Below are 13,349 nucleotides of genomic sequence, written 5' to 3' on the forward strand. Positions count from 1 at the left end.
ATAATTTACTCTCAATTTCATACCCAAAAATTATGGTCAAAACCCAAAAATACGAATTTTCTAGGTTTTCCATCAAACCCCAAGTTTCTACCAATTTACATGCTAAAATCCATACACAATCAATACATTTAACTCAAGATAGGTGAAGTTAGCTTACCTTGTTGTTGATAATGAAAACCCCCCCACTTGAAGCTCTCCAAAATCGTCCACACCATGTGAAAATGGTGGAAGAATGAACAACCCCCGATTTTAAAAGAATATACTGCCTCCAGCATTTCTGCACTTGCGGTCACTTGACCGCTTCTGTGGTTCCGCATGTGCGACCAACTACCCGCTTCTACGGTTTCTCACCAAGCTGCCCTTTCCTCTTCTGCACTCAACCACCGAAGGTGCGGTCCCGCTTCTGCAGCTACATGACCGCATCTGCGGTCTCTTCACTTCTGGCCCAGCACCACATCTGCGTCCCTCCTAGCCGCTTCTGCAGCTCCGCACCTGCGGCCAAAACCTCGCAGGTGAGGTTACACCAGATACCAGCTACTTCAGTCATTCTTCAAATTCCAAACTTGATCCATTAACCATCTGAAATTCACCCGAGGCCTCCAGGACCCCAATCAATCATACCAACCAGTCCCAAAACATAATGCGGACCTGTTCGAGGTCTGAAATCACATCAAACAATGCTAAAATCACGAATCACCCACCAAATCAAACTTGATGAACTTGAGAAATTCAAACATTAACATTCGATGCCGAAACCTATCAAATAATATCCCATTGACCTCAAATTTTGCACACAAGTCATATTTGATGTTGCAGACCTACTCCAACTTCCGGAATCGGAATCTAACCACGATATAAAAAAGTCCACTTTCAGTCAAACTTCTCAAATACTTTCAAATTTCCAACTTTAACTAAATGGCTCCAAAATGACCCACGGACCTCTGAATTCACTTTCGATTGCGCTCCCAACACCAGAATCATCATACGGAGCTATTCCTAGACTCGAAATCCCAAACGGACATCGATAACACTGAAATACACTACAACCCAAACTTATGATATTCTTCCAAAAAGGCTAGCTTCCACAATAGGTGCCGAAACATTACCAGGTCTTGCAAAACCCAATCCGGACATACGCCGAAGTCTAAAATCATCCTACGAACCTTCTAGAGCCTTCGATTCCCGATTCTGAAGCCATTTATTCAAAAATTCAATCTTAGTCACTCTATCAACTTAAAGCTTCCGAAGTGAGAATTCTCTTTCCAAATCGACTCTAAACTTTCCGAAATTCAATTCCGACCACATGTACAAGTCATAATACCTAGAGTGGAACTGCTCATGGCCTCAAACTGCTAAACGATGCACTAGAGCTCAAAATGAGTTGTCGAGTCATTACATATATGATTTGCGAGCGGGGTAATAGATGCATCTATGATTCGCGCCATTCGACCTTCTGGCAGTGCACAGTTTAAATATTTGTTGGATCGGGCCGTACGACCTCGTCATGATTTGCGCATGCTTGTATTGCTTGCCTTGAGATTTATAGATGTTGATATTTGTTCTCTCTGGCTTGAGACAAATGTATAAATGATGAAAATGCATTTGGAAATTTCCTATTAATAAAAGAATTGCTTACTTGCTTCATGCTATTGAGTTACAACCATCTTTATGAAAATCCTCGATTTACTATATTATTGGTATATTATTATTGGACCACTAGTAAGTGTCAAAGTCGACCTTTTGTCTCTACTTATTTGAGATTAGATGGGATACTCACTGAGTACACGTTGTTTTCGTACTAATGCTACACTTGTTGTGCATTTTTGTTGCATAGGTACATATGCGTCTAGTGGCCTCGTTGGGCGCAACAACATGGTTGACACGAAGACTTAGGTGAGTTGCATCTCTCGAGACGACCAGCAGCCAGCAGAGTCTCTTTCAAAGCATAGTAGTTATTTTCTATCCAATTGTATTCCAGACGATTATCGTATTGTACTTTATTTCCTAGAAATTGCTCATGCACTCGTGACACCGGATTCTGGTATGATTATTGGGTATTCTGTATTTACTTCTAAGCATTATTTTATTTATTTTGTAAAGATTATCTTTTACTAGTTGAATTGAAGGAAAATCATAGTTTTCAAAATTATTAAAACAAGAATCAAATTAAGTATTTATGGTTGGCTTGCCTAACAACGGTGTTTGGCGCCATCACGACCCTTAGTGGATTTTGGGTCGTGACAATTAACGTACTTCTCATACATTACATTCATTCACATGTGCATTTACACATGACTTAGACGGTATTATATACGCATATATATGTATATATATGTATATGAAATATGGAAAAGGGTTATGGCATTATATACGTACCACCACCTGATCAGCTTGTATACGTTGATGATTTGCCCACAGTGGCCGAGATGATATGATGGAACCCCTCAGAGGCATGATGATGTTATGGCGTTATATATGCGTATATATATATGTATATATATGTATATGGGATATGGAAAAGGTTATGGCATTATATACGCACCACTACCTGATCAGCTGGTATATAATGATGATTTTGCCCACATTGGCTGAGTTGATATGATGGGATGCCCTCAAAGGCTTGATGATGTTATGAATACATGTAACTATGCACGACGTGACATTCAAACACATATGCATGACACTATAAGTATTAAATGATATACAGAGTTATCCAGACATACAGGTTGAGTTATGTACTCCATGTTTCTTTCATGTCCTTTATATATCGATTTACATGTCCTACATACTCGGTACGTTATTCGTACTAACGTCCTTTTATTGTGGACGCTGCATTTATGCCTGCAGGTATAAGTAATCAATTTGATGAACCCTCATTGTAGACGAGGATAGCATTCAGCAAAGGAACGGTAGGACTCCACCTCATTCGGAGTGCAGCCGAATCTATGAGCCATCGCGTTAGAGTTTTACTTCAGACTTATGGGTAGGCCGGTACCCTGTCCTATTTGATGTCAAATAATCTTAGAGGCTTTGTAGATAGAGGTTCATTTTGAACAGTATGTCAAAGGCCTTGATGGACCATATGTATTCATGTTTTAAGAAAAATGGTCCAGTGATACAATGTTATCCACTTACAATTGTACGTATGAGTTGTGGCTATGTTGGCCCATGATAGTTACAATAGGAATTAATGAGTTTTTGAGTGGTTCGCTCGGGCCAGTGCGGCACCGGGTGCCAGCCACACCTCCCAAGGTTGGGGTGTGGCAAAGTAGTATCAGAGCGGGTCGTGTCCTAGGGAGTCTACAAAGCCATGCCTAGTAGAGTCTCACTTATGGGTGTGTTGTGCGCCACATTTATAATTAAGAGGCTATATGGCATTTAGGAAATGTTACCCTTTCATTTGTTTCCAGATCGTGCCATAGAGCTGAGTCGAAGAAGTCGGTATGAAGCTTTCACTAGATTGTGTATGCACTAGATGTGCAGGTACCATAGTAGAACATTAAGGCGTAATGTGGAAGGGAGGTTATGAAAGAAACAGAAGATACGATGCTAGATTGGAAGATAAGTAAGTTAAAGGTAAAGAAGATATGAGATACTCGAGTACACAAGGTTGTGAATAGTCAAAACTTCAGATATAGTTTAGGTTTTAAGTTTAATATACAGAGGAGACCCTAGTGAAAATTTTGCAAATCTCCAAGAGTTAACATTCGAGGACGAATGTTCTAAAGGGTGAAGGATGTTACACCCCGTAAGTTTAATAACATTGACACCGTTATATGCGTTTGATATGGTGTTTTGAGTGAAATATTTTTGTAAAATAGTTTGAAAAAAATATGATTTCATATAGTTATTAATATTAATAATTTCGAATACGTTTTAAATTATACACCTAATATGAGAAAAGTTTATGAGATTTTCTTTATTGTAAAGATATGAATTATTTTCTCACAAGAAAATAAGGTTATCTTTTTGTTTTATACCATTTTAAGAATTAAGCATACGAAAATTTATACTCTTTATATGAGATTAGGAAAATTAGAAGTTGAGGAAATATGTGTATTTTTTTACATGGATGTTTTAACGAAATAATAGTATATATATTGATTTTATATAGTACCACAATTTATTATATTAAAATTGTAATAGTAGTACTTTAAGATGAGGACAAGACTATTTTTTTTGTTGAGGTTATAGACATTTATGATATTTATAACAACTGATAAGTAAAATAGTGAAGGTGAGAGGATAAAGTTGAAGAAAATGAGGTTGGTTGAAATCTTTCACTTTGAGATAAAATATGGTCCGAACTATAATCCCGATACTTATGGACTAGTACCATACATGGTACCATATGATCGTATTAGTAGGATGTATAAAATATATTAAAAATAAGTAGTATTTTAAGTAATTTGAGATAAATTCTTAATTTTGTGGGTAATTAATAAATTATAGTGGAAGATTATTTAAGAATCTTTGGACAAAGATGAAGCTCCTAACGTGGCAACAAGATTTGGCTCAAATAAGTGAATATTAAACCATTAAATAGGTGGCAACATTTAAAGGGATAAGGACCTTATCTCATTTGGTGAACATGTGTTATCAAGAAAGCAAAAAATAACATTTCTATACCCCTAGTAGAAATCTTCTCTCTGTATATACACACCTCACATATTCATATATTGATAAATATACAAGTATGTGTGGGTGTGTGATCTTTTGGAGTTGAGTAGATGAAAACCTTATGCAATGTTTTTCTTACCTGGAATCAGGATCTTAATAGCTCACTCAAACTTGTGGTGATTGAAACTATTTATAGAGAGGAAATCAGTTAATATTGAGATTTCTAGAAATTGACTCTTCAAAATTTGGCTTATCTCCGATGTAGTAACTTGGTATCCGTAAATAACTGCCCATATTCTTTTACAGTGAAAGAGTATTACTGGTCTTTCTACAACACTCCACTTTCTCATTTTTAGTAATTCCTATTATTATTTATTTTAGATATTAAACGAAAGCTCACAGAATTACAAGACGCTCTGAATATTTAAAAGAGTAAAGATTGGCGTAAAAAGGTCCAATTTTTAACTAATAAGTTATTGGAGCTAAAAGTAGTTAAAAAGGCAGAGAGTGTTGTCGGAACTTTAGAATAAAGGCATGGTGTAGTAGAAAGGACGGCTTGGAATGCCTTAATACAAGCTTATGCTTTAAGTGGGTTTTTGTGAGAAAGCTACAGCTGTTTTCAATACCATGATGAGAAATGGTCCATCTCCTATAGTGGATACCGTCAACAATCTCATGCAAGCGTTAATTGTTGATGGTAGATTAAACAAGCTATATGTTCTGATTTAGGAACTACAAGATATGGGTTTCAATATTAGTAAGAGTTCCATTCTTTTGATGCTTAAGGCATTTGCACAAGCTGGTGACATATTTGAATAGAAGGAAAATTATAACGGAATGAGAGCTGTTAGATATTTACCTACCATGCATCTTTATAGACTTATAATCAGGTATGTTAAGGCTATCCCTTCTTTCTTTTGGCATGATCCATACGATACAAACGAAATGAGAAATGTACAACTTCTATAAATGACGCTATTTATAGAATTATTAGAGGTGCCTATGTTCTTGAATTTCCCTATGTCCTATTATTTAATCATATGTTCATGGGTCTCAGAAAATACACAAGTTGGTAATGTTTATTTCATGATATTAATCAAAGGCGTAATGGTCTTATGACATTTCGAAAGATTTTATTAATGTACTTCTCATGCATTGTATATATATATATATATATATATATATATATATATATATATATATATATATATATATATATATATATATATATATATATATATATATATATATATATATATATATATATATATATATATATATATATATATATATATATATATATATATATATATATATATATATATATATATATATATATATATATATATATATATATATATATATATATATATATATATATATATATATATATATATATGATATGATGGGACACCCTCAGAGGCATGATAATGTTATGGCGTTATATACGCATATATAAGTATATATATGTATATGGGATATGGGAAAGGTTTTGCTTTATATACATACCACCACCTGATCAGCTGGTATACGATGATGATTTTGTCTACAGTGGCTGAGATAATATGATGGGATGCCCTCAAAGGCTTGATGATGTTATGAATACATGTACCTATACAAGACATGACATTCATACGCATATGCATGACACTATAAGTATTAAATGATATAAAGAGTTATCCGGACATACAGGTTGAGTTATATAGTCCATGTTTCTTTCATTTCTTTTATATATTGATTTACATGCCTTACGTACTCGGTACATTGTTCGTACTAATGTCCGTTTGTTGTGGACACTGCATTCATGCCTGCAGGTATAAGTAATCAATTTGATGAACCCTCATTGTAGATGTAACGACCCGGCCGGTCATTTCATGAATCACCACTCCATTTTTCCTATTTCTGCTTCTTTATGTCTTGTTCAGTGACTCAGTCGTATCGTACGGTATCGAGTTGGTTGGTTCGAGTTCGGAATGGTTTTGGTGAGGTTTGAGACACTTAGTCTCTTTTAGTTGGAAAAGTCAACCGGGATTTAACTTGTGAGCAAACAAACTCAGAATTTGGTTTTTATTATTCGGATAGCATCAGGAGGTGATTTGGGACTTAGGAGCGTGATCGGAATGTGTTTTGGAGGTCCAAAATAGATTTAGGCTTGAATTGACGAAAATGAATATTTGGTGTTTTTCCGATTGATAGCAGAGATTTTGATATAGGGGTCAGAATTGAATTTCGGAAGTTGCAATAGGTGCGTTGTGTCATTTGTGACGTGTGTGCAAAATTTCAGGTCATTCGGACGAGGTTTGTTAGAGTTTTTGATCAAAAGCGAAATTCTAAAGTTTTTGAAACCTTAGGCTTGAATTCGATGTTGTTTTAGGTGATTGATTTTTTGTATAAGTTTGGATAGTAGTGTATGGCTTGCGCGTGCTTTTGGTTGAGGTCCCGGGGCCTCGAGATGATTTCGGGTGGTTGACGGGAAGTTTAGAGTTGGAAATTTGCAGTTGAAGCTGCTGAAGTTCCTGTCATAACCGCACCTGCGGCTTGGGGACCACATGTGCGGGATTGTAGAAGCGGACTATTAGCCGCAGATGCGGAATTGGGTGTGAAGAGCTTGTGCAGAAGTTGGGTCGAACCTGTCGCACCTCCTTTTTCCGCCCCGCGAGGGGTGAAGGGAGTTTTCTCCAATTAAAGGACAGTCGAAACGGGATTTGTTTGTTTATTTCAGAGTCGCCACTTGGGAATTTTAAGGCGTCCCAAGTCACCAATTTTAATCCCTGAATCGAGGAGAATATGACTCTGTTTATTATTCTGCGTACCAGAAATCCTGAGTAAGGAATTCTGTTAATCTGGAAGAAGGTGTTAGGCATTTCCGAATTCTGTGGTTCTAGCACGGTCGCTTAACTGTTTTTATTCTTGGCTTAATTATCTCGATTTTACATTTTTTATTTATCGCTTCTGTTTAGATTGTTTATAATTAAAGACCCTTCTCCGAATCGAATCACGCATACGTGTATCCGTTTTATATATTATATATTTTTAAACGTGAATATCATGTCACGCGTACGTATACACAACGATATTGATAATATAATAATTATTTTTTTTCGAAATTTTTTTTATTATAAAAGTAGACTTAAGTTCAAAATTGTGCTTAAAATAAAATTAAGAACGTCTGTCGCTCTTGTATGATTAAATAGTGAACTGCACATCTCGGGTTATATGAAATTAATTTGATATTCTCCGAAGAACCCCTTTTTAATAAAAAATTGCTCGAAGTTGCGCGAACGCATAATCCGAATTGCCTTTAGACGTATAATCAAGTCACGCGAACGCATCATTAATTATGCAAATATTCTTGACAGTAATATAAATTCTCTACAAATGTTTATTGCATCCATCCATTTTTAAATGTAAGAGTCATGGTGAGTCACCGATTGGGATGCCACCAAATTTCTTGACAAAGAATTCAAAATTTATTAGGCGTTGACTACGAGTTATATTTTACGCTTATAAATCCCACATTCTTCTCATATACTTGTTTTTAGTCCAAAGTTATAATTGTTTGGTTAACTTGTTACAATGGTAGATAAGAATCAAGTTGATAAGAGAGGGAACTATTATACAAATTGATTCAATAAAATTGCATCACATGCAATATAGTTGTACGTCTGAACCATTCCTAATATTCTAACCTCGTAACGAATTATATCAACTCACCTTTCACTTATGGTTATACATGTAACTGTTATCACGCCATGTACAAACAACATACAACTTACATCAATCTAGCTTTAAATAAAATCGGACTTTTGTGACAAAAATATGCTAGTAATGTAGTTTCTTGATACTTACATGCTATTCCAACAATATCATAAGATTTAATTAATGTCTAGTTTTCTGTCATGTTCCCTATCTTATAATTTGAATATAGATATACTTAATGAAATTCTGAAACAAATAACATTATTACAAAGCTTATGCGAATTTCAAAGGGATGATTAACTAACAGTTCTCACATCAAATGTAAGCTACTATATTAACCAACTGAAACAAAACTGAAATTTAAACTAATAGATTTAAACGAGTAAAAGACATAATTATAATTCCGAACTTCATTTATTTGGCAATGTTGAAGCTTTCCACAACATGAGTCTAAAATATATACCTGATATTGGAAGCAAAAGAAAATGAAGATGAAAATCAGCAGCAGTAATAACAGTACAACAGCAACAACTGGCCAGCAACAGTAACAACCCAGTAATAGACCGATGTAGTAGTAATCCCAAAAAAAAAACAAAAGCTTCAACTTTGATGAAACAACAATTAATTCTGATTTCAAACAATGAAAGAAAGCAGAATATTTTTTTTTAATTTATTTTGAAAGTTTAAATATTTTTCGGATTTTTCTCCCTCTTAAATGTTCAGCCTTTTTTCTCTCTCTTATTTTTTCTTTCAGATTCGTTTCTCTTATCTGTGTTTTTTTCTCTCGTATCTCTGTATCCCCTAAATCTGATTTCAAGACTTCATATATATAACTCATCCCATAAATCTTTCAATTAATTAAAACCAATACTTTTTCTCTACCCAACCCATTATCTTCACAATCATCCCCATTACATTAAATAAATATATCACACCACCCCATTATATTTTGTCCCTCATGCCTAACATAAAATAATACAAGATTCCCCCCACTAAATTTTGTCTTGTCCACCCTTTATATTAAATAACCATATCACAACCCACCCCATTTTATTTTGTCCCCCATGCTTCATATAAACAATTACAAAATGTACAATTCCTAAACTACCCCTCCGACCCTATTGCAAATTACTATTTTACCCCCGAAAGTACTATAAATTACCAAACTACCCATCAGCTATAACACATCAATTAATCAAACTTAACCAAAATATAGACAATATGATTAATTTCTAACAATGTTCAAACAACAAATTTCATGAACATGATTTCTTCAACATTTCAACAACAAATCACATTAACATGATTTCTTCAACATTTCAACAACAAATCACATGAACACAAATTGAACAACAAAGAATAACTAAAATTTGATTGAACAATATTTTAGCAACAAACAATCCTACTCTCGGATTCAACAACAACAACAACAAACAAGTATATTCAGATTTCTAAATCCAATAATATTGAACTTAAAATAAACTCTAACAACATTACAACAAACAATTCCTATATTAAACTTAAACAAGATTATGAGACAAATTCAAGAAGTAATCATAAATGATAAACAAGAAATCAAACTATACAAATTTCGGATTCAAGATCAACAAAACATAATATGAACATGAATTAAATCTAAAAATAAAAACGACGGATTCAAATGATTAAACCAACATACTTCTCTATTACAACTAAGTTATTTTAGGCAAATAACAAAACAAAACTTAACAATTATGAATTTAAACTTGAACTTAACAATAAAAAAAATACATAGAACACATGAAACAAATTAATTAAACTTCACTTTGTATTTAACCAACATTAAACTAACAACTATTTACCTAAACAACAAAACAAACATGAAATACAAATTAATTAATTTCCATTTGAAATCTGAAAATTAATTCAACAAAACATATGAACAAACTAGAAAATTATTTTAACGATGAACAACGAACAAAACAAGAATCAAATATTTAGCGATTTTGGATCCGAAAACAACGAACAAGATATGGACAAAAATAAAACTCAAAAACAACTAACCGGAGATGAATCAACGATGAACTCGATTGTATGGACTGTTTCGACAAACCTCAACCAAAACTTGAACAAACGAAATGGTTTGAGTCTCATTTTCGGACTGGACTGAAGTAGTAGCGATCATAGGGTCATCCATGGATGTCGAGCTCGAACTTGAGCTTGACGCAAAATGACGAAGATGAAGCAGAAGCAACTGGCGATGATGCTGCCATGGACGATGGGGCAGAAGCTGGACGAAGCAGCTCGGGGACTTGAAGTTGAACAACGAAGCAACAACAGCTGGAGGCGACGAAGAAAACTGAAGCCATAGCAGCTGCGTGAGCAGCAGTTCGTCGAGGAAAAATATGAAGCAAGCCGCGATAGGTTTTCTCCTCCGTTGGTCGAGGGTTTTCCGGCGGAGAAGAAGACGAAGCAGCGGCGGAGGAGCTGATCGTGAGGTGAAGGCTGGTGGTCGACGTTGGGCAGCCATGGTTGGAGCTTAGTGAAGCTTGGAGAAGAAGAAGATGATATGAGGGGTGGGGCAGATGGTTTAGCATTTTTTTAGGGTTTTTGGGTTTTGTTTTTTTTTTGTTTTGTTTTGTGTTGTTTGTAAGATAATAGGATGTTGGGTTATGGACTGGGTCGACCCAGTTCGAAACGAACTGGGTCGTAGGGAAGATTGGGCTATTTTTTGGGCCTGTGGCATGAAATCGAAGAAGAGTGTGAGATTCTCATCTTGTAAAGGATTTCAGAAGTGGAAATGTGGTTCTAAGGTTTATGGGCAAAACATCAGTTACATTGTGTTGTCGGACCTATATGAGATAGGGTGATGTGGGATCACCCCCGATTATGTGCGTGGTAAGGTTACACAGCTGTTTGATGGGTTTCAGAACAACTCTGGGAACGTTCGAGGGCGAACGTATGTTTATGTGGGGGAGGACGTAACGACCTGACCGGTCGTTTTGAGCTTTTGCTTTTCGCTCGCCAGTTCTCGAGTATGACTAGCCCCATGTGATGTAGTATGACTTATGTAAATCGTTGGTTTTGACTTTTAGGGTAATCAGATTGAATTTGGAAGAATAGTTCTCAGTTTTAAGCTTAAAATTTGAAAGGTTTGACCAAGTTTTGACTTGTTAGTATATGATCTCGGATTGGAATTTTTATGATGTGGTTAGGTCTGTTAGGTTATTTGGGACTTAGGAGCGTGATCAGATTGTATTTTGGAGGTCCGTGGGAAGGTTTAGGCTTGAATTGGCGAAATTGAAATTTTGGCATTTTCCGGTTGATAGGTGAGATTTTGATATAGGGGTAGGAATGGAATTCCGGAAGTGAGAGTAGGTCCGTTGTGTCATTTGTGATGTGTGTGCAAAATTTCAGGTCATTCGGACGAGGTTTGATAAACTTTTTGATCGAAAGAGGAATTTGAAAGTTTTTGGAATTCTTAGGCTTGAATCAAATGTGATTTGGTTGATTCTATGTTGTTTGAGGTGTGTTGAAGATTGGTATAAGTTTGGATGGTGGTATATGACTTGTTGTTGCATTTGGTTGAGGTCCCGGGGGCCTCAGGGTGATTTCGGATGGTTGGCGGAAGATTTTGAGTTGGGTTGGAAGCTAAAGATTTTCCTATTACTGTCATAACCGCATCTGCAGCTAGGGAACCGCACCTGCAGCTATCATAAACGCACCTGAAGTGGAGATGGAGCCGGAGATGCGGCAAAGAGGTAAGTCAGCTGGAACCGCAGAAGCGACTAAAGGAGCGCACCTGCGATAGCTCAGGTGCAGGCATTGTATCGCAGATGCAGAAATGGGCTCATAAGTGAAAACCGCAGATGCAGTATCTTAGACTGCAGAAGCAGGAAATGACTGCAGGTGCGGAATCTCTAGGTCAGAAGGTATATATTTCACCCTTCGCGATTTTTGGCCATTTTTCTCAATATTTCATTCGGGGAGAAGCTTTTGGGAGCCATTTCAAGGGAGTTCTTCAGAGGGATTCATTGAGGTAAGGTCCTCGGTTCCTAAGCTTGTTATTGTGGTGGTTTTTATTGTTCTTAGGATGAAATTTAAGGGAATATCAGTGGTAAATTTGGGGATTAGGGCTCGGTTAATTGGAGAGCTTTGAATGGTGATTTGAGGGACCATTTGAGGTCCGATTTTGGTACTTTTGATATGCATGAACTCATGGCGGAATAAGGGTTCTATTGATGTAAAATTTGTCAAAATCCGAGATGTGGGGCCGGGGGTCGGGTTTGGCCAATTTCGGGATTTGTGGTGTGAATTGGTTATTTTCGAGTGGGCTTTGTTGCCTTAGCATATTTTGATGGTATAATTCTGTTTTTGGATAGATTTGGAGCATCCAGAGGCCGAGTCGAGAGGCAAAGGCATCGCGGGCTAGAGTTTGGACCGAACAGAGGTGAGTAATGATTGTAAATGTTGTCCTAAGGGTATGAAACCCTGGATTTCAAATCGTTGTGCTATATTGAGGTGACATACATGATAGATGACGAGCATGGGATCATGTACCATTGGGGATTGTGATTTAGTCCATCCCGAATGACTATTTTACCGCATATTTGATTGAAAACTATTTGCTATCATCATGTTTTGGGCTGAATGCCATATTTGGGCTAAATGCCAATTGTATTAGACCGTTAGGTTCTTTTTACTGCTATTTCCTCACTGTTTTTGATTTTATATTTGTACTCAGTCATGCTATATTATACTGTTTTCATAACTCAGTCATGTTTACTCTGTTTTAACACTTTAAATGATATTTTGGGTTGAGTATCATGTTTACTGTGCCCAAGTGGATTTTAGAGAATTCTGACTGAGTAAGGCCGAGGGCCTGTGTCGTGAGGATACTTTTGGGTCGGGCTGCACACCGCAGCAGTGATATATTGATTCATGATTATGAGGCCGAGGGCTTGAGTTGTCCGCCACAAGTTAGCTTGATATGTGGCCGAGAGCCTATTGATTATGCCACGAGATGGCTTGATATTGCGCTTGGGCCGTAA

Source organism: Nicotiana tabacum, chromosome 11 (genome assembly GCF_000715075.1).
Source record: "Nicotiana tabacum cultivar K326 chromosome 11, ASM71507v2, whole genome shotgun sequence".
Taxonomy (NCBI): domain Eukaryota; kingdom Viridiplantae; phylum Streptophyta; class Magnoliopsida; order Solanales; family Solanaceae; genus Nicotiana; species Nicotiana tabacum.